This window comes from Mus caroli, unplaced genomic scaffold, assembly GCF_978045245.1.
Source record: "Mus caroli unplaced genomic scaffold, Mus_caroli_1 scaffold_13, whole genome shotgun sequence".
Taxonomy (NCBI): Eukaryota; Metazoa; Chordata; class Mammalia; order Rodentia; family Muridae; genus Mus; species Mus caroli.
Window position 1 is genome coordinate 54,280,791 of NW_028227268.1, and position 20,808 is coordinate 54,301,598.

At 43.3% G+C, this 20,808-nt stretch overlaps 1 long non-coding RNA gene across 1 annotated transcript; it reads right to left on the bottom strand.

Moving 5' to 3' along the window:
- Window positions 1–4,254: 4,254 nt before the first annotated feature.
- On the bottom strand, window positions 4,255–15,272 carry LOC115032310 (uncharacterized). Its single transcript, XR_003837964.1, has 5 exons — window positions 15,177–15,272; window positions 10,632–10,819; window positions 10,448–10,545; window positions 8,252–8,378; window positions 4,255–4,464 (listed from the first exon to the last, which is right to left on the bottom strand). It is a non-coding gene; the product is annotated as an uncharacterized LOC115032310 (long non-coding RNA).
- Window positions 15,273–20,808: the final 5,536 nt, after the last annotated feature.

The following is a 20,808-nucleotide window of genomic DNA, read 5'->3' on the forward strand; positions in this document are numbered from 1 at the left end:
AGAATAGTAAAAGAAAAAAAAAAAAGGAACTACACAGATGCTGTCTCTAACCTATCAGATGGGCCAAAGGCCAAAAGTTTTGCAACATAATCTTAGCAAGGCAGCAGGGAAACAGACTCACTTGGCATTAGTTAGGAAATTCAGTAAGAACCTACTACAAAGGCTAAAGAGATAACTCATTTGGTAAAGTGCTTACCATGAAAACATGGGAACCTGGGTTCAAGCCCCTGCACCTATGTAAAATGTTGTACGTGGAAGCACACACTCACCAGTGGTGTATACCCTTGTGACCCCAGTGCAGGGGAAGTGACACAAGTAGATCCCTGGGGCTGACTGACAAGCTGCCTAGCCTAATGGGTGAGCTCTGGGGCTCATGAGAGACCCTGCCTCATTAAACAAATAACAACAAAAACCAAGGCCAGTGGCTCTTGAGAAATGACACCCAAGGCTGACCTTTGGCTGAGTGTCCTTTCAAATGCCTTGAACCCCAGCGCTTGCAAGGTAGAGGCAGAATCTATGAATTTGAGGCCAGCCTAGTTTATATATTCCCAGGTCAGTCAAAGCTACATAGCAAAAAAAAAAAAAAAAAAAAGGTTAACACCTCATGTAGAAATGGGATTTAATAAACTCTATTAATACTAATATGACCCAGCCTGCCTGCCAATAATCGAGTCAGAGTCCTGTGGGTTTATTTAATCAGCTCTAGTGCAATTACTTGGGGAATTACCCCCAGTTTAACTTTCTATGTACTAGACTGCCTACTTGCCCAGCTGTGCTTTCTAAATACTTGCTGTTTGTGTCTTTATTTCTGCTCCACCAGCCTGTCCTTGGGGTCCATTTCGCTTGGGCATGTGTTCCTGGTCCATCAGATCTAATAGAGACTTCCTGTTTGCTCTGTCTTCTTTTACTCTCCCTCTCTCTCCATTTGGGGCCTACCTGGGACAACACCCAGTTAGGTGACTCAAAATCTGCCTACCTCTATTCCCTCCAGTAATGGGCTTTTACCACCTTTATTTAACCAATAGTTTTAAAGTGGGGATCAAGGTTTATGCAACAAAAGCTGCTGTACATGGGAACTTACTTACCTTGGGGCAACCAGATCTTGGAAAACAGAATTCAGCACTTGAATACATCGCAGTACCAGAGCAACCCCCAACGATCTGGCCTCCCCACACATGTATATTTGTGCCAGGCAGAAGGATTTGACAGGGTAATTTGCTTGTCTCTTCTCTTCCATGAATATATTCCTTGCTCAGATCTTCTCTGAACTGCAAAGCTATGTGTAGTGGATTGCCCCAATTCAGCAGGAAGCAATTATAAAAAGACCATTGTCCCAATCCCTTAAATTGGGATGAGTGGTTTTAGTTATTTTAGAAATTATAGATAATGTTGTCATTTTAAGAGATAATTACAAATAATTACGGTCTTGGACAGGGAAGAAACAAAATAGGCAGCTTAGACTCAAGAATTTCTGTCTTGTCTTCCCTCTTCTCTATCCTTCTTTCTTTCTTAGGTAAAGGGAGGGGAGTTAAAAAGAAAAAAGAGGGATATAGTGATATTATAAGAAATTAGACAAATAGGGATGGATTATTAAATCTACTCTTAAACAAAAGATTTTATAGCCATAATCTTACACTGGTAAAGATCTTCATATTTTGATGCAGAATTGAAGTTATATTTTCTTATACTGATACAGAATTTGTACAGTGATACAGGTTTAAGGTTTTCATTGGTGTAAATCTTTGTATATTGATATAAAATTTAAGATTAATTTTTATTACTCTTAGATAGGCATTGTGCCTATGCAACTCATTTAAAAACCAGGTTTTAATTCCAGTCCTTTTAATAGCTGCTATTCCAAACTGTTTAGGATAATTAAGTAATGTAAGTTGACAGTCAGTCAATCAAACAGATAGTCTTGTTAGATACTAGACTGGATTATCACAAAAATAATGTATATCCTGGGTTGTACAAATAATAGGTAGCTGGAGACAGGCAATGTTTCTCTGTTTAGATATGCTAAAAATAGATGGTCTTCAAAAGCATCAGAGATCCACAGACTATGGCATTTAGAATCATTTCATTATTAAAAGATCTTTTGACTGTGAGACAGCTCTGCTCCTGACAGGACCCCCGTTTCACTTCAGTGAAGATGATGAGCATCAGTACCTCCATATAGAGTTGCTTCAGTTGTGGCAAGCTAGGCCGTGGACGAGAAAGGCCTTAACTTTATCTGTAGACAAAGTGCTGTCCAAAAAGGACAAGCAGATGCAAGGGCAGTTGACTGCTAAGCTTTGCCAAAACAGGGTAAGCTTGTCCTTCATAGTTCCTGCTTCACTTAAGGTCTATCAGATGTTCTGGGCCAGAAGGCTGGAGATAGATGTGCCAACATTATAAGGAATACTGGGGACTGTCCAAGAGGTAAGCTATCTCTGCCATTTCTATGATTTTTGGAAGCCGGATCCCTCCCTGTGCTTCCTGTGTACTCAAATAATTTTTATTCCTTCTCAAATCTCTGATGGGGATGAAGACTGGATAATTATAGTCTCACAATTAAATTTAAGGTGTTAAGATTTAAAAAGATGTTTTTAGAATGGTAATACAGGTTAACTTAAAAAAAAACATTTAGATACAAAACTCTAACTCACCGAGATAAGAAGGATGATAAAGTATCTCATCTAAGTTCAAAATATAAACAGTCTGGACTTTTAAATGTAACTTACATTTAAATACTTTCATAATTGTTTTAAAATAATTCCTATTGGGTATTGTTTGTTACTACAAGAGAAAGAGCCTTTTTAATTGGACAAAGGTGGGGAAATGTAGTGGGTTGGCCTAATGCTGCTTGTACTCGAATGCTAATACTGGTTCCTCAAGACCTAATTGCTTCATAGAAGAGAGAGTCCTCAAGTAGACCAAAGTGACCAGGTGACACAATGTGACCTTGCCCCTAAGTTATTTCTGATTGGTGAATAAAGATGCTGATAACCAATAGCTGGGCAGAAGAGACATAGGTGGGGTTTAGGGTTCCTGGAATTGGGGGTTGGAACAGAACCACAAGGGAGAAGAAGGTTAATGGAGGAGAAGCCCCATCATGGGTTGAGTCATGAAAACATGACCCTGAGGGCTGACTAACTGGTGTTAAGAGCAGCCCAGATAAAACATAGTAATAACTCAGGGTTAGCTAAAGAAAAGTAGATTCTAATAGCATAGAGGGTAGAGATTTGCCTAGATCTTGTGCTGTTTAAAGCTTACTGTAAATAATTAAAGTCTTGTGTCTTTTATCCAGGAACTAAATGATCTAGGTTGGGTAAAAACCCAGGATTGGGATTAAAATTTTCTACAACAGCTATGCGCATCTCCATTTGTTGGCAGGAGCACAAACCAACACATCCATGGCAGTTGACACAGTTTCCACTGTTCCCAGGCCTAAGGCAAGAAAGAGTTGAGAGAGAAGTCTGGCCCTGCAGGCTAAACAGTGCTAGTTCAGAGAAAGGATGTTAGGCCAGGCATCTCATTGTGACAGTGCTGACTGCTGATCACCAGAGGCATCTGTAGGCTCTTTGCAAATGTATTACTTGTATCTATAAGCACAGGTCTCTAAAATACAGGGGTCAGAAAGGGACCCAAAGTAAGAATGCCTGTGGCAAAATTTCAAGGGGCCTTCTGTTTCAGAGCCCCAATCCAAGAAAAGAGGCAAATGGAGAAAAAAATTATGAAAGGTGTATTGTCTATATGTTGCAAAAGCAAAGCTATACATTTAAAAAAAATTTTTTTTTTTAGATTTATTTATTTATATGTAAGTACACTGTAGCTGTCTTCAGACACTCCAGAAGAGGGAGTCAGATCTCGTTACGGATGGTTGTGAGCCACCATGTGGTTGCTGGCATTTGAACTCCGGACCTTCGGAAGAGCAGTCGGTTGCTCTTACCCACTGAGCCATCTTACCAGCCCTACATTTTTTAAAGACATGTGAAAAAAAAAAGAAAGAAAGAAAGAAAGAAAGAAAGAAAGAAAGAAAGAAAGAAAGAAAGGAAGGAAGGAGAGAAGAGAAGAGAAGAGAAGAGAAGAGAAGAGAAAGAGAAGAGAAGAGAAGAGAAGAGAAGAGAAGAGAAGAGAAGAGAAGAGAAGAGAAGAGAAGAGAAGAGAAGAGAAGAGAAGAGAAAAAGAAAAAGAAACATAGAAACAGTGCTCCTCTATCAGGGGTGGAGGCTCATGAACCCTTTTCCCCTCCATACTAGAATGTTGGCTGGCTTGCTCTTGTGCAGATTTTATGCAGATGACCAGAGCTGCTGTGAGTGCAGAGGTCCTGTCATGTCCAGAAGATGCTGTTTGGCTCCAGTCCTCCCTGACCTCTGGGTCTTGTATTTTTTCTGCTCCCACAGAAGCCAAAAAAGGGTGTTAGATCCTCTGAATCTGAAGTTAGAGGTGGTTGTGAGCCATTTGGAACTGAACTTGGGTCTTCTGAAAAAAAACCAGTAAATCCTATTAATCCTCTCACAAGTTTCATACATTGAGATTTTTAAGGCCATTACAGATTTGGTTTGTGTTTTCAAATCTTTACTTATTATTATTGTTATTATTATTGTTGTTGTTATTATTATTATTGTGCACATGCATTTGTGCAGGTCCTTCATTTACATGTATGGAAATCAGAGGACAACTTTGTGCAGTGAGTGCTCACTCTCCATCTTTGTATTGGTTCTGAGGGTCTAACGCAAGTCTCCAGGCCTGCATGATAAGCACCCTTTCCTGTTGAACAATCTCAACAGCCCGTTGTTTTTGAGACAGTGTCTCATTAGGTAGCCTAGGCTGGTCTGGGATTTGCAAAGATAGCCAGGTTGACCTAGAGCTCCAGCTCCTTTTACCTCTGACCCAGTGAGTGTTAAGATTGCAGGTGTGTCACTGTGCTGGATAATTTTGTGTCAATTTGATATGACTTAGAGTCATTTTGGAGGGGGAACCACAGTTGAGAAAATGCTCCCATTAGATTGTGTTAACTGTGGTGCATTTTCTTGATTGATAACTAATGTGGGAGAACACAGCTCACTGTGGGTGGAGCCACCTCTGGGCTAGTGGTCCCGGGTGTTATAAGAAAGCAGGCTAAGCAAAACTTTAAGAACAAGTCGGTAGCACCTCTTTGTGGCTTCGGCATCAGCTCCTGCCCTGACTCCCTCCTATGATAGGCTGTGATGTGAAAAGAAAGAATAAACTCTTCCTTCCCAAAGTTGTTTGATCATGATTTTTTATCAGTTTTATCACAGCAATAGAATCCTTCACTTAGACAGAAACCAGTTCCAGAAGTGGGGTGTTTCTGTGACAGACCTCACCATGTGTTTTGGGGAGGATTGTAGTGGCTTTTGAACTTTGGACTGGAAAAGCCAGTTAGTGGTCAGAGCTCAGGGGGCTGTTCTGTTGGTGCTTGGAAAATAAGAACATTGAGAGACATGTAGGCAATGGAGGCCTGTCTTGTGAAATTTCAGAGGAAAGTTTGAGAGTTCCTTAAAGACTATTAGGACTATTAAGACTATTGTTCATGCAATATTTTTTTTTTTTTTGGTTTTTTTTCGAGACAGGGTTTCTCTGTATAGCCCTGGCTGTACTGGAACTCACTTTGTAGACCAGGCTGGCCTCGAACTCAGAAATCCGCCTGCCTCTGCCTCCCGAGTGCTGGGATTAAAGGCGTGCGCCACCACGCCCGGCTCGCATGCAATATTTTAAATCAAGAACTACTAAAGTCAAGTTTTGCTTTGCTGGGACAATTGATACTGGTTAGTTAAGGCTGAAGAGTGAGCTGTGATTAAGGGACCAGCACCAATGAAACAAAATCTTCTGGGGGAATGTTTACTCATGGTCAGTACACAGAAGCTGTGTTCCAGAAGGGCCTGATATTATACCTCATGATAGTAGCTCAGCTTGGTAATATAAAAGCCACATAGTTGGTACTGGTTTTGAAGGCATGAATGGATTAAAAACAGCAGTGGAGGCTTGGGGAGGTGTGGCAGGGTTGGAGTCTGAAGAGAAGCCTGGAGAAGCCATTGGTGAAATTGCAGCCAAAGACCCAGGATTTAAGGGGTCATGGAGAGAAGTTAAGGCTTGACACCATGAGATAGGGTCAGAGCCCTTAAAAACGAGCCCAGGAGAGGCTACTGATGAAGGTACAGCCCAGTTGCAAAGACCACAGCACAGCATTTTAGGTATCATTACCATGGGACAATCACCAAGCACAGCAACAGCCATGGAATAGGGCCAGCTTGAGTCGAGGAGATAAGCTGTGTGTGTTGTAAATGGCAGGTCTGAGAAGAAGAGTTAGTTGCCTTGGCCCTTCGGAGCCCAAAAGTTGAGTGGGCCCCAAATGTCAAGCCCTGAACTCTTTATTTTGTTGACCTTTGGTTTTGCTTTGATTTGCTTGTAACTGTGTCCTGGTTCTTCCTTCTTGGATTAAGAAAGTATTTGACTTTTATTATTTTTATCTTGCAGGGGCCCACAGTTAAGAGACTTTGGAATTTTGGATATTTTAGAGAGGCTTAAACTTCGAATGTTTAAAAAAAAAAGCTTGAATTTGTAAAGACTGCAGGACTTTTTAAAAGCTGGAATGTTTTATATTGTAATCTTAACATGCCATCTTGGGGACTAATAAAAGAGGAAGGGATCTAGTAGAATAATGGTATATATTTGCTTGCCAAGTTCACAAGGGGTCAATTGTGCTGGCTAGTCTTATGTCAACTTGACACAAGTGGGAATCATTTTGGAAGCGTGAGCCTCTCTTGAGAAAATGTCCCCATTAACTTGCTCTATTGTCAAGTCTGTGGTGCATATTCATGATTGATGACTGATGTGGGAGGGCCCAGCCCATTGTGGGCCGTGCCACCCTTGACCTGGTGCTCCTGGCTACTATAAAAAAAAAGCAGGTCAAACAGCCATGAGGAGCAAGCCAGAAAGCAGAATTCCTCCATGGCTTTTGCCACCCCTCCTCCTCTGTTTGAGGTCTTGCTGTGATTTCTCTCAGCAAAGCACTGTTACCTGGAAGTATAAAATGAAGTAAACCCTTTCCTCTCCAAGTTGCTTTTGGCTTTGGTATTTTATCACAGCAAGAGAAACCCTAAGATAGTTACCACACTCAGCTTGGAAGTGGCTTAGTCTTGAACCAAAACCTTATCTATTCTGACTATATAGGTAAAATTTGTGCAATTTTATTTTTTTAAATAATTTAATTTATTTTTTGTGCACTGGTGTTTTGCCCACATGTATGTCTGTGTGAGGATGTTAGATCCCCCAGACCTGGAGTTACAAACAGTTGCGAGCTGCCATGTGGGTGCTGGGAATTGAATCCAGGTCTTTTTGGAAGACCAGCTGCTCTTAAGCACTGCGTCATCTCTCCGGCCCCCTGCAATTTGATTTTATTTTAGGGTCAATTATTTATTTGCAGCTATTTGAATCTACTCTGCAATAAAACTGAGATTGAAAATGCCACCGAAGAGTTTTCTAAAGTCATAAATTTCAGTTTCTTGAAGATGGGGAGAATGGGGAGAGGCTCTCGGGTTACAGTGCCTGAGTAAGCGAAGCCGCCAAGGATAAATTCCAGCACTCGATGCCCCTTCCCAGTTCCTGGAATGCTGTCCCCATGATTCCATATGCCTTTCCTGCCCAAGAAAGGCAGGAAATCTTTGAGGCTGTAAAAGTTGCCTGTCTTTCCCTCTGTAATCTCACAGGCTCTGCTTGTGGTTTGCAGTAAAAGTCTTGGATTTCCTCAGTAGTTTGCAGTTGGAGGGCCTCAGTCCTGTGGTTATGATTTCAGTCCAGTGCCAGGAGAACCGAGTTCGTACTTTGTTGGCTAGGCTAGCACAGTTGTGTTCAAATTGGCTCGCAGGACATCCTGTCCTGATAATGTCACCATGTGGCTGCTGGGGACAGCTGGGAAGCTCCGCACATCTTTCCCTCTCCAACTGACTCACCTTAGATCTCCTTGGAGGTAAAGATTCTTATCTGTTAGATTTCCCACTGTGCCCTCAAGGCTTAGAACACTACCCGACATAGCAAACACTCAATAAATAGTTCACAGATAAATGACTCTACAGGGTTGACAAGTCTTATGACTTCTCCCCCTACAGTTTTTATATCCATCTGTCACCCTCTATTCATTTCCAATGAGACTGCTCATAGAAGTCAAAAATTATTCCAATTCTTTAACAGTGCTCCCAGTAAAAAGTAAGTACAGGTCCAATTCCTTGAACCTGGGTAGATTCTATACCTGCTTCAACCAGTAAATGCGGTCGGTAGACGTGGTGCTGACTGTCTCTAGGCCCAGGGATTGAGAAGGCTCCACTTCTTGTTTCTTAGAACTCTCACTGTAAGAGTCTTACATCACTAGATAGCACCTGAAATTATTTAGAGAGGAAGGGGGTTCAGCTCAGCCCTCCAAACATTTCTTCCAGGAAGGCAACCACATGAGAAAAGCCATCTGGGATCCTTCAGACCATTCCAGCCTAGCAGCTAAATATCACTGCGTGATGGTAAGGAAGACTCTACCAAACAGGGCAGTCGTCCAGCTGAGTCCTCCCCCAAATTTCCAATGGGCACGCTGCAAGTTTTGGTAAAATGGCTGTCATTTTGAGCCGTAACAGTTTTTATTTTATTTTTTTTGTTGTTGTTGTTAATCTGATAACAGTTTATTCTGCAGTTTGTCTTGCGGAAGGCTCTGTGGTTAGTGTGTCTTCCACAAGCTTACAGCCTGCTAGGCTAAAAGAGAGAGCACAGGGAGGCAAAGTGAGCATGGAGAAGAAGCAAAGTACCATGGATTAGAGGGGAGCCTGGAGAGAATATGATAGGATTGTGTATATACAGCCCCAGGGGAGATTGGGATTTCTGAAAACTCTCCAGAGAAAGCAGCCCTTCCTTCCTTACTGAAGTTCTAGAAAAATGGAGAAAAAAAGAGCATTGCCCCATTAAGTTGTGGGGTGATCTGTGAATGCAGTGATGACTAGATTATTGTCCTACACAGGGCCTTATAACTAACTATACAGCCCACTATTGTGGTGGTGGTGGCGGTGGTGATGGTGATCGCCTTCCTCTCTAGGCCTCACTATGTAACCCTGGTTGTCCTTGAACTGGCAGAAATCCATCTGCCTCTGCTCTTGAGTGCTGGGATTAAGGGCTGTATGCAACATACCCTGCTGTCCTTATAACTTATTTGGAAAACCCGATACCTCAGTTCTTCAGTCTCCTATCTTTTCAACTACTTTTTACCTGTGTCCAATTGGTTTTCATGATGGTTGGCTCATGCTTTAAAAATATATCAACTGAGCCGGGCGTGGTGGCGCACGCCTTTAATCCCAGCACTCGGGAGGCAGAGGCAGGCAGATTTCTGAGTTCGAGGCCAGCCTGGTCTACAAAGTGAGTTCCAGGACAGCCAGGGCTACACAGAGAAACCCTGTCTCGAAAAACCAAAAAAAAAAAAAAAAAAAAAAAAAAAAAAAATATATATATATATATATATATATATATATATCAACTTAGAATACCCAAGATACAATTTGCAAAACAAATGAAAATCAAGAAGAAGGAAGACCAAAGTGTGGATACCTCATTCCTTCTTAGAATAGGGAACAAAATACCCATGGAAGGAGTTACAGAGACAAAGTTTGGAGCTAAGACGAAAGGATGGACCATCCAGAGACTGCCCCAATCCAGGGATCCATCCCACAATCAGCCACCAAACCCAAACACTATTGCATATGCCAGCAAGATTTTGCTGAAAGGACCCTGATATAACTGTCTCGTGTGAGGCTATGCCAGTGTCTGGCAAATATAGAAGTGGATGCTCACAGTCATTTATAGGATGGAACACAGGGCCCCCAATGGAGGAGCTAGAGAAAGTACCCAAGGAGCTGAAGGGGTCTGCAACCCTATAGGTGGAACAACAATATGAACTAACCAGTACCCCCAGAGCGTGTCTCTAGCTGCATATGTATCAGAAGATGGCCTAGTCGGCCATCATTGGGAAGAGAGGCCCCTAGGTCTTGCAAACTTTATATGCCCCAGTACAAAGGAATGCCAGGGCCAAGAAGTGGGAGTGGGTGAGTAGGGGAGCAGGGCAGGGGGAGGGTATAGGGAACTTTCGGTATAGCATTTGAAATGTAAATAAAATATCTACTTTAAAAAGTCTCAAAAAAATGGGAAAAAATAAAAATAAAAATATATCACTGGGGCCAGTGAGATGGCTCAGTGGGTAAAGGCCCCGTGGTACCAAGCCTAACAACCTGAGTTCAACCCCACGTGGAAGAAAGAAATCCACAAGTTGTCTTCTGACCTTCACATGCATACCATAGCACATACCAAAACATCCCCAGCTTTCAGCTAATCTCCTTAGCCTCCTCTGCTTCTGATTCTGATCCTGTTCCCTCTGTTCCTGGACCACTCTTCCGCTCATCCAGTGCCCATATCCTACCTGCCTTCCAAGGAGGTACACGAATGTCCATCTTTCTCTTCTGTTTCTCCACAGCATCATATCCAGGTTTCTCTCAAAATCTTCTCTTTCCTGACTTTCTAAGATAGTAATTAGGAACATATCTTTAATATCCCTCAAAGACTAGAGAATATTTGAAGGCTAGGTTCATGCCTTACTTACTTACTTTAAAGTCTTTTCTGAAACTAGTCAAAATAAAACTCCTAAAGACCCTGGCTTTTTATAAATCCTCAATCAATATCCATAGAACAGATTGTTGGGTAAGTTGTGAATCCAGCCTCCCGTTGTGGTACTGGCTCGGCAGCTCACAGTCCAGGTTTGTCCTCTTGCGAATCACTTGGTTAATTTCTTCATCTGAACATTAGAGGAAACAACATTAATTATAGCATCAGTTCTGTATCTCTTTCGTGGTTGCTTTGAAGATCAAATGAGATGTGAAAGCTAAGAAGCACTGAATGGGAAGAACCCATGAGGGGTCCAGTAAAGCCAGGGTGACTAATTCAACCGATGCCTCAGTTAGCCAGGGCAGGCTACTATGTTCATAAAACAGTCTAGGGTGATCCCCACCTCTACAGCTTGAAAAGGCTCTGGTATGCGAACATCGAAATTACCAACAGATCTTGTGTCTCTTTCTTTTCCTAACAAGATGCTTGAGGGCAGGAGAAGAAACAGAACCCTACAGCCCAACACACTGAAGGCTGCTAGAATCCACCACAGCTCAAAACTGAGGCATCCAGAACAGCAGCCCTGTGGAGTGAAATCTGGATTCTCCTGAGAAATCCTGTTCACACCAGCTAAATCAGAGCCATTGGTTCAGTGGATGGATTCTGGAGAGTGCCTGGGAAGACACTCCTTTTTAAGGCCAGGGCCAGATGCATTTGCACAAGCTAGGATCGCTGGAAACTCTGTTCTCTTCTATCTCGATTTGCTTCTGAGGCAGGCTGTCTCGTGTGGTGGCACAGATGGTCCCTAGCAGTCTCACACATCCTACGACCTTAGCACCCCTCCTCCCAAGTGGAAAAGAGCACTTCTCTTTCCCAATAGTTCCAGGACAAATCCAAGGATTAAAACTCCATAGACACACGAGGCGCCTCTCCCTGAGCCTGGCACAATGCCCGAGGGATTGCGCTCTCCTGGTTGGCTGGTGTTGAGATATCTGAAGACTCCAGGAGTTGGAGTTGGTAGTGATGAGAGTTATCCAAAAGGAAAAGGATGGCATTGTCCCTAGGATTAGAAAAGGAATAACAAACAGAATTTGGATGGGAAAAAGCAGATTCCACATCACCAGTCCTGGTGGAAGATATCAAACTCTATAAGAAAAAAAAAGGCTCTTCTCTGGGGCTGGCAAGATGGCTCAGCAGTTAAGAGCGCCGACTGCACTTCCAAAGGTCCTGAGTTCAAATCCCAGCAACCACATGGTGGCTCACAACCATCCCTAACAAAATCTGATGCTCTCTCCTTGAGTGTCTGAAGACAGCTACAGTGTACTTATATATAATAATAAATTTTTTAAAAAGCTCTTCTAAGCCTGTGGTTGGACCTGTGTTCTTTGTCAGACTCTTTAAGGAGACTTATCCCAATCAGGTAACAAAGTGTCTAGGACATATAACGGCCCCATTCCATTGGTATCACTCTCTGTCTCATCTCCACCCTTCATCCCTCTATCTCTAATTTGTCCTTCATCAGTTTTATGTTACTTTAACAAAACACCTGAGGCAGGGTAACTTGATAAAGAAAAAAATCATAAAAGTTCAAATAACATGACCCAGCCTCTGGCTAGGACCCCAGAGGCAGTGGTAGGAACACATTTTGGAAGATAGGATCATATTCTGAAGCAGGAAGAATAGTGGGAGTGGGGTCCCTCAATCTCTCCTGAGACGGACCCCCAATTGACCTAAGAATCACCTTCTAACCTCAGCTTCCTGCCTCCCAATGTCACCACACTGAAGACCAAGCTTCTAACAATACACACAAATCTCTGAAGGGATAAACAACATCAACGTGGCAGCACTTGACAACCATGTCTAGCTCTTCCATTCCCTAATGTACTATCCCCCGTCGGCCTCCGTCAACATGAAACACAAAAATTGTTCACTGCCTCTTCTCTTTCTTGCCTCCGAGATGCTGTTGCCATGTGTACATATTTGTGTGCTTCTAGTACCAACAGCCAGGAAGCCCATCTAAGCATGGGGAAACTCTGCATGGTACTGCTTGCATGGTTGAAACCAACTATTCCTTTATTTGGAGTTCTCCCAGAAACATATATTGAAGACACAGTCCCCAATACCTGTGAATGTGACTTTTCTTTTTGTCTTAGATCCATTGCAGATGTAATCCAGTTGAAAAAAAAAAGCTTACCTCCAAGCCCTAACACCACTGTGAGAGAATGCCTCTCTGTTGTTTGAAGTCACACAAGTTTGTCATTATCTGTTACAGAGACTCCAGCAAATGCAAAATGCATATCTATCTATCTATCTATCTATCTATCTATCTATCTATCTATCTATCTATCTATGCATTCATCCTCTCATCTTTTGCTCCTGCTTGGCAAGCCAGTAAACTTCCTGGTAGTTCAAGCAAAATGATTCCCTTATGCCCAGCTAAAGTATGAATGATACAACGTGTTACCTACCCCGTGCTTCATGGTAAGGAGGCAATGATAAATTAGACCCGGTTCCTCTATCTTTGAGTCACCTATCCTTGGCCTAAAACCAGGCAGAAGGAAGAAGAAATAAATAAACTAGAATCATACCACTATGGGAATATCTGGTGCCTGAAAATAGAAGTATTTATCTTAAGCACAGTTACGGCTTCAGTCAAAAAAACACTCAAGACTCCGCAGCTCTAATCCTTCAGCCTGGCGTCAAAGGTGCAGGTCTAGTCTGCATCTCCATCCTTATGGTTCATTCTGTTTAGCTTTTCCTTTCCCGTCTCCTCCCTTTGCTATAGTCAAGTTAAATCACTAGTTTATTCTCCCAAAGACTCCATGTGCTTTCAAAACTTGTTGCATTTACTCATCGTAGCTGTCCAAATAGTGTATTTTCTAATAACTCAAAATCCTGTTACCAATACTAGTTTCCCAGGGCTGCAACAACAAAGCACTAGAAACCATGTGACTCAAGCCAACAGAAATTTAGCCTCTTAGACTTCTGGAGGCCAGAAGTCTAAGATGAAAGTGGTAGCAAGCCATGCTCTCCCTGGGGTCCCCAGAGCAGTGTTCCTTAACCTGTGGGTCTCGACTTCTTTAAGGTCACATACCAGATATTTACATTACAATTCATAACAGTAGTACAGCTACAGTTATGACACAGCAATAAAATAATTTCACAGCTGGGAGTGACAACATGAGGAATTGTCTTTTTTTGAGACAGGGTCTCTCTGTATAGCCCTGGCTGTCCTGGAACTCACTTTGTAGACCAGGCTGGCCTCGAACTCAGAAATCTACCTTGCCTTCTGAGTGCTGGGATTAAAGGCGTGCACCACCACCACCTAGCCGTATGAGAAACTGTCTTAAAGGGTTGCAGCATTAGGAAGGTTGAGAACCACTGCTCTAGAGACAGACACCTTCCTTGCTTTCTTCATCTTTTGCTGGGTCCCAGCAGTGACTGGCAACCCCCAACTTGGTGATACATGTCTCTACTCTTTGAGTTGTCACACAGCATTCGCCATGTACTTATGTCTGTGTCTAAACTTCTCTCTTTGTGCTAGGGTACCAGTCACTAATCCCAAATGACCCCCATTTTAACTTGATTCCAGCTATAGGGACCCTCTTTCCAAATGTTGACTCATTTGCAGACAGCAGACATTAGAACGTGAACGGATCTTGTTGGGAGAACATAATTCAATCCACAGGATAAATGTCATCCCCTTTAGATGCCTCCATCACTTACATCAGGAACATCTAGGACTCCTCAGCTCTGGGGTAGCATTACCACTTCTGCAATGTGCAGTGGCTCTGCACTTGTAAACTGACTAACATAGAGTTTGTGTGTGGAGCTCAGAGACCTTGGTCAGTATCTGTTCCATTCATCAGTAAACAATCTATAAATGCTTGAAATTTTCAATTAAACTGATAAGGAGAAAAGAGATAAGGAGAAGGATTAGCTGTAGGGAACATTCCAGAATGGTCTGGAAGCCATTCAAAGAAAGAGAATAAAATCAAAGCTGTCCCAATTTAAAAAAACTTCAAAACAAGTGACTCCCTCCGATTTTCTACTTAGAGTTGTCAGAGCTTTGGTTTCTTACCCCCTCTCTAAATGGCAGAGCTTTGGAATGTTCTGAGGAGCCAAGAAGAATTTTTGAGACCCGGACACTCCAGTCTTGAGTCTCAAGGACCATGGCAGAGGTAGCAGGGGAGCCCTTTTGCTTATGGCTGAAGAGAAACCTCAGTCAGCAAAGTACTTACCTTGTAGGCATGTTTAAAAGTCAGGCATGGTAGCTCAGACTTACAACCCCCAACACTGTGGAGGCTGAGACAGGCAGATCCCAGGAGCTTGTCAGCCAGATAGCCTAGCCTATTTGGGGAACACTAGGCTAATGAAATCCTGTGTCGAGAACCACTCACATCAACACACACAGACACACACAGACACACAGACACACAGACACACAGACACACAGACACACATACTTTCTTTCCCTCCCTCCTAGCTCCAGATTTTGACCTCTGAGTTGAAAACCCCAAACCAAACCCATGCTAGGACGAGCTTACCTGTGCTACACCCGTCACAGGACAGTCCGTGTGTTCGTGAAAAAGTTGTCAGCTATACACTGACCCCAGATAATGCTACTTTCTCAACACTGAGAGGAAACAGAATGGCTGGCTCTGAGCCCAGGCTCACTCTCGCTATAGTCGAAGCGTTTGACAGCAGTGGAGCTATTACTGTCTGCCTCCAGACAAGCAGTTAAGAATAACTTTGCAGAGGCTGTGCTCTACAGGCCTAGTCATCCTGAAATAGCTGAGACATGATGGCTTGTTACCTTGATGCCTGTCTTTCGGGGAGGCATGCCGAGTGGGCCAGAAAAATAACATTATTTTGTTTGTTTGTTTGTTTTCTCTAGAATGTTTCCAGGAGACCCTGAATCAGGCTTTGAGGTCAGAGTCCAACTGTTCATTCATAAGCACCCCCCCACCCCATGGTGTTTTGGTGGTTCCTGCTAAATTGGACAGTTCCTGATGTAGGGGCTGTTTTAAATCAGGGTTTGAGAACAATTGGCCTCCTAAATAATGCCAAATAAATTCAAGTGGGGGGAAGGTGTTCCAGAAAAATAGCCTTTTACACAGCATTTGCAGGGCCTTGCCATGGGATATTTGAAGCATTTCTCATATGTAGGCTCTGCAGTCGACTAAATTATTGTCTCAAACATTCTCTTGTACCTCTCTGTGGGAGACTTACATCCCTCTACCATGTTGACATGAAGTTTAGCCCTGTAAATTCCTTTGGCCAAGATAATGTAAACAGAAGGGATAAATGTTATTTTTGAGAAAAAGCCTTAAGAGCTATTCCACAGATCACCACCAGCCACCCTTTTCTTGCTGCCCTGCTCTCAGGAATGTTCCAGATAAGAGCCTCTCCTTTATTTTAGCCCCAGCAGGAAGAGACAAAATTGACCAGTGGTGGCGGGGCTGGATCACTGTGAAACGAGACGTAAGTGTTTGCTGCTGTAAGCCACTGAGTTGTTGGGGTTTTTTTGTAGATCAGCTTAGCCTAACTTGCCTAGTGCCATTTCCATTTTGAAAACAAGCGGATCAAGGCACCCTAAGATTGTGCAACGTGTCCAAGGTTATACAAACAGGAAGTGAGACAAAAAAACAAAACAAAACACAAAACAGGGTTCAAATCCAGACCACGCTCCTAACTGCTTCAGCTATTATTTCTTCTCAAAACCCTTTAGCTGGCACTGCCTCTCTGTGTGCTTCATTTACCCTGGAGGCCTTTAAGAACACCCCACAGCTTCTTTGATCTTCAGTAGGTACAGCTGACCAGGTAGGCACTCTCTGTATTAAAGGCATACCTGGTTATTGAAGGAGCCAGACTCATTGGTATGCAAAACAGGAAACAACTTTGTTTTCCGTGCTGCGGGTCTTGCAGGAATTAATGAACTATTCATCGTTGGAGAATTAAGAACTGAGATTAAATCTCATTTCAAAACCCCTAGTCTCTGAAGCACCAGGCAGCTGCTCTCCTGCCCCAGGTTTGCAAGTCTGCAGCAGAGAAGGGAGTCCCGGTTGACTTCCTCTTCTGCTGTTTCTGTATGGTAATCTTCCATGTTTCCTCCACTCACCTGACAGCCTCAGGCTCCTGCAGAAACCAGGTTGGGGTGGGATGAGGGAACAAAAGGCAGGAGATGTCTTCCTTCCTTCCTTCCTTCCTTCCTTCCTTCCTTTCTTCCTTCCTTCCTTCCTTCCTTTCTCTTTCTTTCTCTTTCTTTCTTTTTCTTTCTTTCTCTCTTTCCTTTTTTGATTCCTCAGGAGAATCTCCCACTGGGCACCACTTTCTGGCCCAGGCTTTCTGATTCGCCACTTATGGCACTCCTAGCTTCTTTCTGTCTATACTCCATCCTCAGGCATCCTCATCTGTCTGCTTCTTGGTACCATTAATTGGTTTGGTTTTATAGACGTGGCTTTATAGACTATATATTCGCTGGAAAGGTTGAATATCTTGTTTCACACTGCAGAATTCTTTTTAGATTCATCATGGCAGCCATGGGCATCACTTAAAATGGGCAAATTCCATGACTGCACAGAGCCCGTGGGAAAGTCCACTCACCTGTGACTGGTCACAATGCAAGTACAGCCTGTCCCCAGGCAGCTGCGCTGAGTGGCTTTGCTTTTGTTTTTCTGATGTGTCAGAAGCCAAGGGGAAGCTACTCTGGGTTGTTCACAGGGTTTCTAAGCAGTAGAAAGCCTTTTACTTGGTTTGGAGACAAGTAAGGCATAGAGCTCCCTCACCCCTTACATCATCTCCTATTATTTTGAGTGAAATCCTCTTTTCTCCCAGTCCCCCCCCCCCCCCCCCCGCACAGCCTGCAGTGATGACTTCCTTGGCTCTATTTTTAGTGAGCATGTATAGATGACTTGGTACTTCCCTCTAGAGTACATGAACATCTGACATCACATCATGTGTTCTTAGCTTGGGGGCCCCTGTTGAGACAGCTACAACTGGGAAGACCTAATTGCTAGCATCTACTGTGGTGAGTTAGAAACTAAAGAAGGCTTTTGCTTAGACCCATCTCAATGCCTCCAGGGGCATTTGTAACTCAAGAGTCCCTACTGCCCTGGCTTGTGATGTCACACTGTTATTTAGTGGGCAGATCACAACAGCTCAGAATCCAGGCTCCTTGGCTGTGGGCTTTACCAACTTTTCTTTCACAAAGGTCACAGGACTTGAGAAGAAATGTTCCCAAGAGCTACAATTCATTCATTTTGGATCACTTTTTTTTTTTTTTCTAGATGGGAGACTGGGTCTCTATGTAGTCCTAGAAGTCCCTGGGACTTATGCAGACCAAGCTGTCCTGAAAAATCACACAGATCCACCTACCTCTGCCTCCTAAGTGCTGGGATTAAAGGTGTAAATCATGCTTGGCTGTTCCTCATCTCTTTAAAGACCCTGGCAAAATCTAGTGACTGAATTGCAGGTCTCTCTTTACGGCTTGAGTGCCAACCTCTTCCTCATGAGCAGAATGGAGGCACACTTGGATAGACTACCAAAAATTTGAAGTAACTGAAAGACAATGTGGAGACCCTTCTAGATAAAGTAGAGAATGCCCAGTTAAGTTTAAACTCCAGCTAAGGAACATGTTTAATATACGACGTCTGTGCAGCATTTGGAACCAAGAAGAATTTAGGATATACCTATGCTATCATGTTCTTTGTTGCTTATTAGAAATTCAAATCTAAGTGGGGGCACAGTACCTTTCTCCCAGCAGCCCTGAATCTTTATTGTGTTGCTCTGTGGCCTTTAATATGTTCCCTGTTAAAATTCAATCCAGCTGCCTCAAAGGGAGGTATTGTGGGAAATCTCCCCAGAACTGGCGTTATGAACACCTATGAGCTACCATATGAATGCTGGGAACCAAACCTGGGATGTCTGTAAGAGCAACAAATGACCCTAACCACTGAGCTATCTCTTTAGTCCCTCAGCTAGTTTTCTTGGACAGCTCAATCCCACCTGCCTCGGCCTAGCACCACCAAAGGTAGGCTGGACTTCCCTCCATCAACTAATCAATCAAGACAATCCTTCCCAGATGCAGCCATAGGTCATACTGATAGAGGGAATCTCCTAATGGAGACTCACTCAGCTAACTCTGGTCTGTGTCAAGGTGACAGTTGGCGCTAACTAGGAGAAGCTGTACTCTCCCATGTCTCCCAAGCCCTGGCCTCTGACAGTCTCCATTTTCATCATTCTCTTCTTCTGTAAGCTGGAATGTTTTAGATTCCATGTATAAGTGGGAACGGAGATGCCTGTCTTTCTCTGTCTGGCTTACTTCACTTAGCATGAGCCTGTCCACTTCTGTTCCTGTTGTCACAAACGACAGGGAATTCCTGCTTTTAAAAGCTGACCAGTGCCCTACTGTCTACACACCACATTTTCTTTAGCTGCTCATCTGTGGATGGACAAATAGCTCTTGGAAAACTCAATGCTGACTCTTTAGGGTAAGCAGCCAAAAGTGGAACTTCTCGGTCAGATGGTATCTTAGTTACTGTTCTGTTGTTGTGAGGAGACACCATTTCAAAGGCAACTTATAAAAGGAAGCATTTTATTGGGAGCTTGTTTACAGTTTCTTTTCTTTTTCTTTCTTTCTTTCTTTTTTTTTTTTTTTTGTTTTTTTTTTGTTTTTTTGAGACAGGGTTTCTCTATGTAGCCCTGGCTGTCCTGGAACTCACTTTGTAGACCAGGCTGGCCTCGAACTCAGAAATCCGCCTGCCTCTGCCTCCCGAGTGCTGGGATTAAAGGCATGTGCCACCACGCCAGGCCTTGTTTACAGTTTCTGAGGGTTAACCCATGATCTTCATGTCAGGAAACATGGTGACAGGGAAATGGGCATGGAACTTGAGTGGTAACTGAGATCTTGCATCTGATCCAAAAGGTGAAGAGAGGAGAGAGAGAGAGAGAGAGATTGGACCTGGTGTAGACTTTTGAAACCCCTACCTCTAGGGACACACCTCCAAATCCTCTCCAAACAGTTCCAGTCACTAGGAACCAAATATTCAAATATGAACATACAGGGGCCATTCTCATTCAGACCACCACATATGGCAATTCTATTTTTAGTTCTTGAGGAACCTCCATCCTGGTTTCCATTTGGACCATACTAATTACAGACCCATGAACTGTGTGTGGGGCTCATTCTTTCCCATATACATAACCTAGCTTGGGAGAAGCATGGCAGGAGAGTACAGGTTGCCTCTAGAACGTGCCATTTTGGGGGGGACCTTGATTAGCTTGTGAGACTCCCCAGCAGTCATCCCCAGATCTCTGCTCTCAGTCCTGAATATGACCTCATCACGAATTTACCCCCCGGGGGGTGGGAGGGGAAACCAATGTTAGGAACAGGGCTGTCATGTCTTTTGAGAAGACACATGTTTCTGTGATAATGCAGAGCCACACAGAGCAGGCCCTACTGCATCCCTAAACATCCACATTCACAGAATCAAAGACCTGGTAAAACTTTTCTAAACTACTACGCATTATCTGCAGGCTCTCATTTTCCACTTAGCCTCGAGGATGCCTCTCACATCATTTACATGATCTCTGTGAGGCTGGGGAAGTACCTCAGCCATAGAGCATTTACCTAGCATGAGTAAGGCCCTGGGTTGGATGTCCAGCACTACACGCAAAAAGCAAAACCAGAACAAAACAGAACACCCTAACCCATCAACCTTCCTATATAGAACCATTTAACTCTCATAAAAGGCACCTCTTCAGTCCTAGCCAAAATATCAACCTTCTGCACACCATGAGAGCATGGGCTGAGCTGAACTAGCTCTATAGACCTTATAAGAGTTGCCTTAGTCATGGTGTCTGTTCACAGCAGTAAAACCCTATCTAAGACAGAAGTTGGTATTAGGAGTTGGGTATTGCTATGATAGGCCTGGCCATGTTTTGGTTTGGAAGAATATGGATATGGGGACTTTGTATTTGGAGAGCCATGGAATGCTTTAAGTGGGACTTAATGAGCCATCTTAGTAGGAATATGGAAGACTTTGTTGCTGTGAGTGATTTGACTGTGCAGACCTGGCCTGAGAAGTTCCAGTGGAGAAGAATTTCAGTATGTGATCTAGACACTGTTTTTGTGGTATATTGGTGAAGAATGTGGCTGCTTTTTGCCCTTGTCTGAAG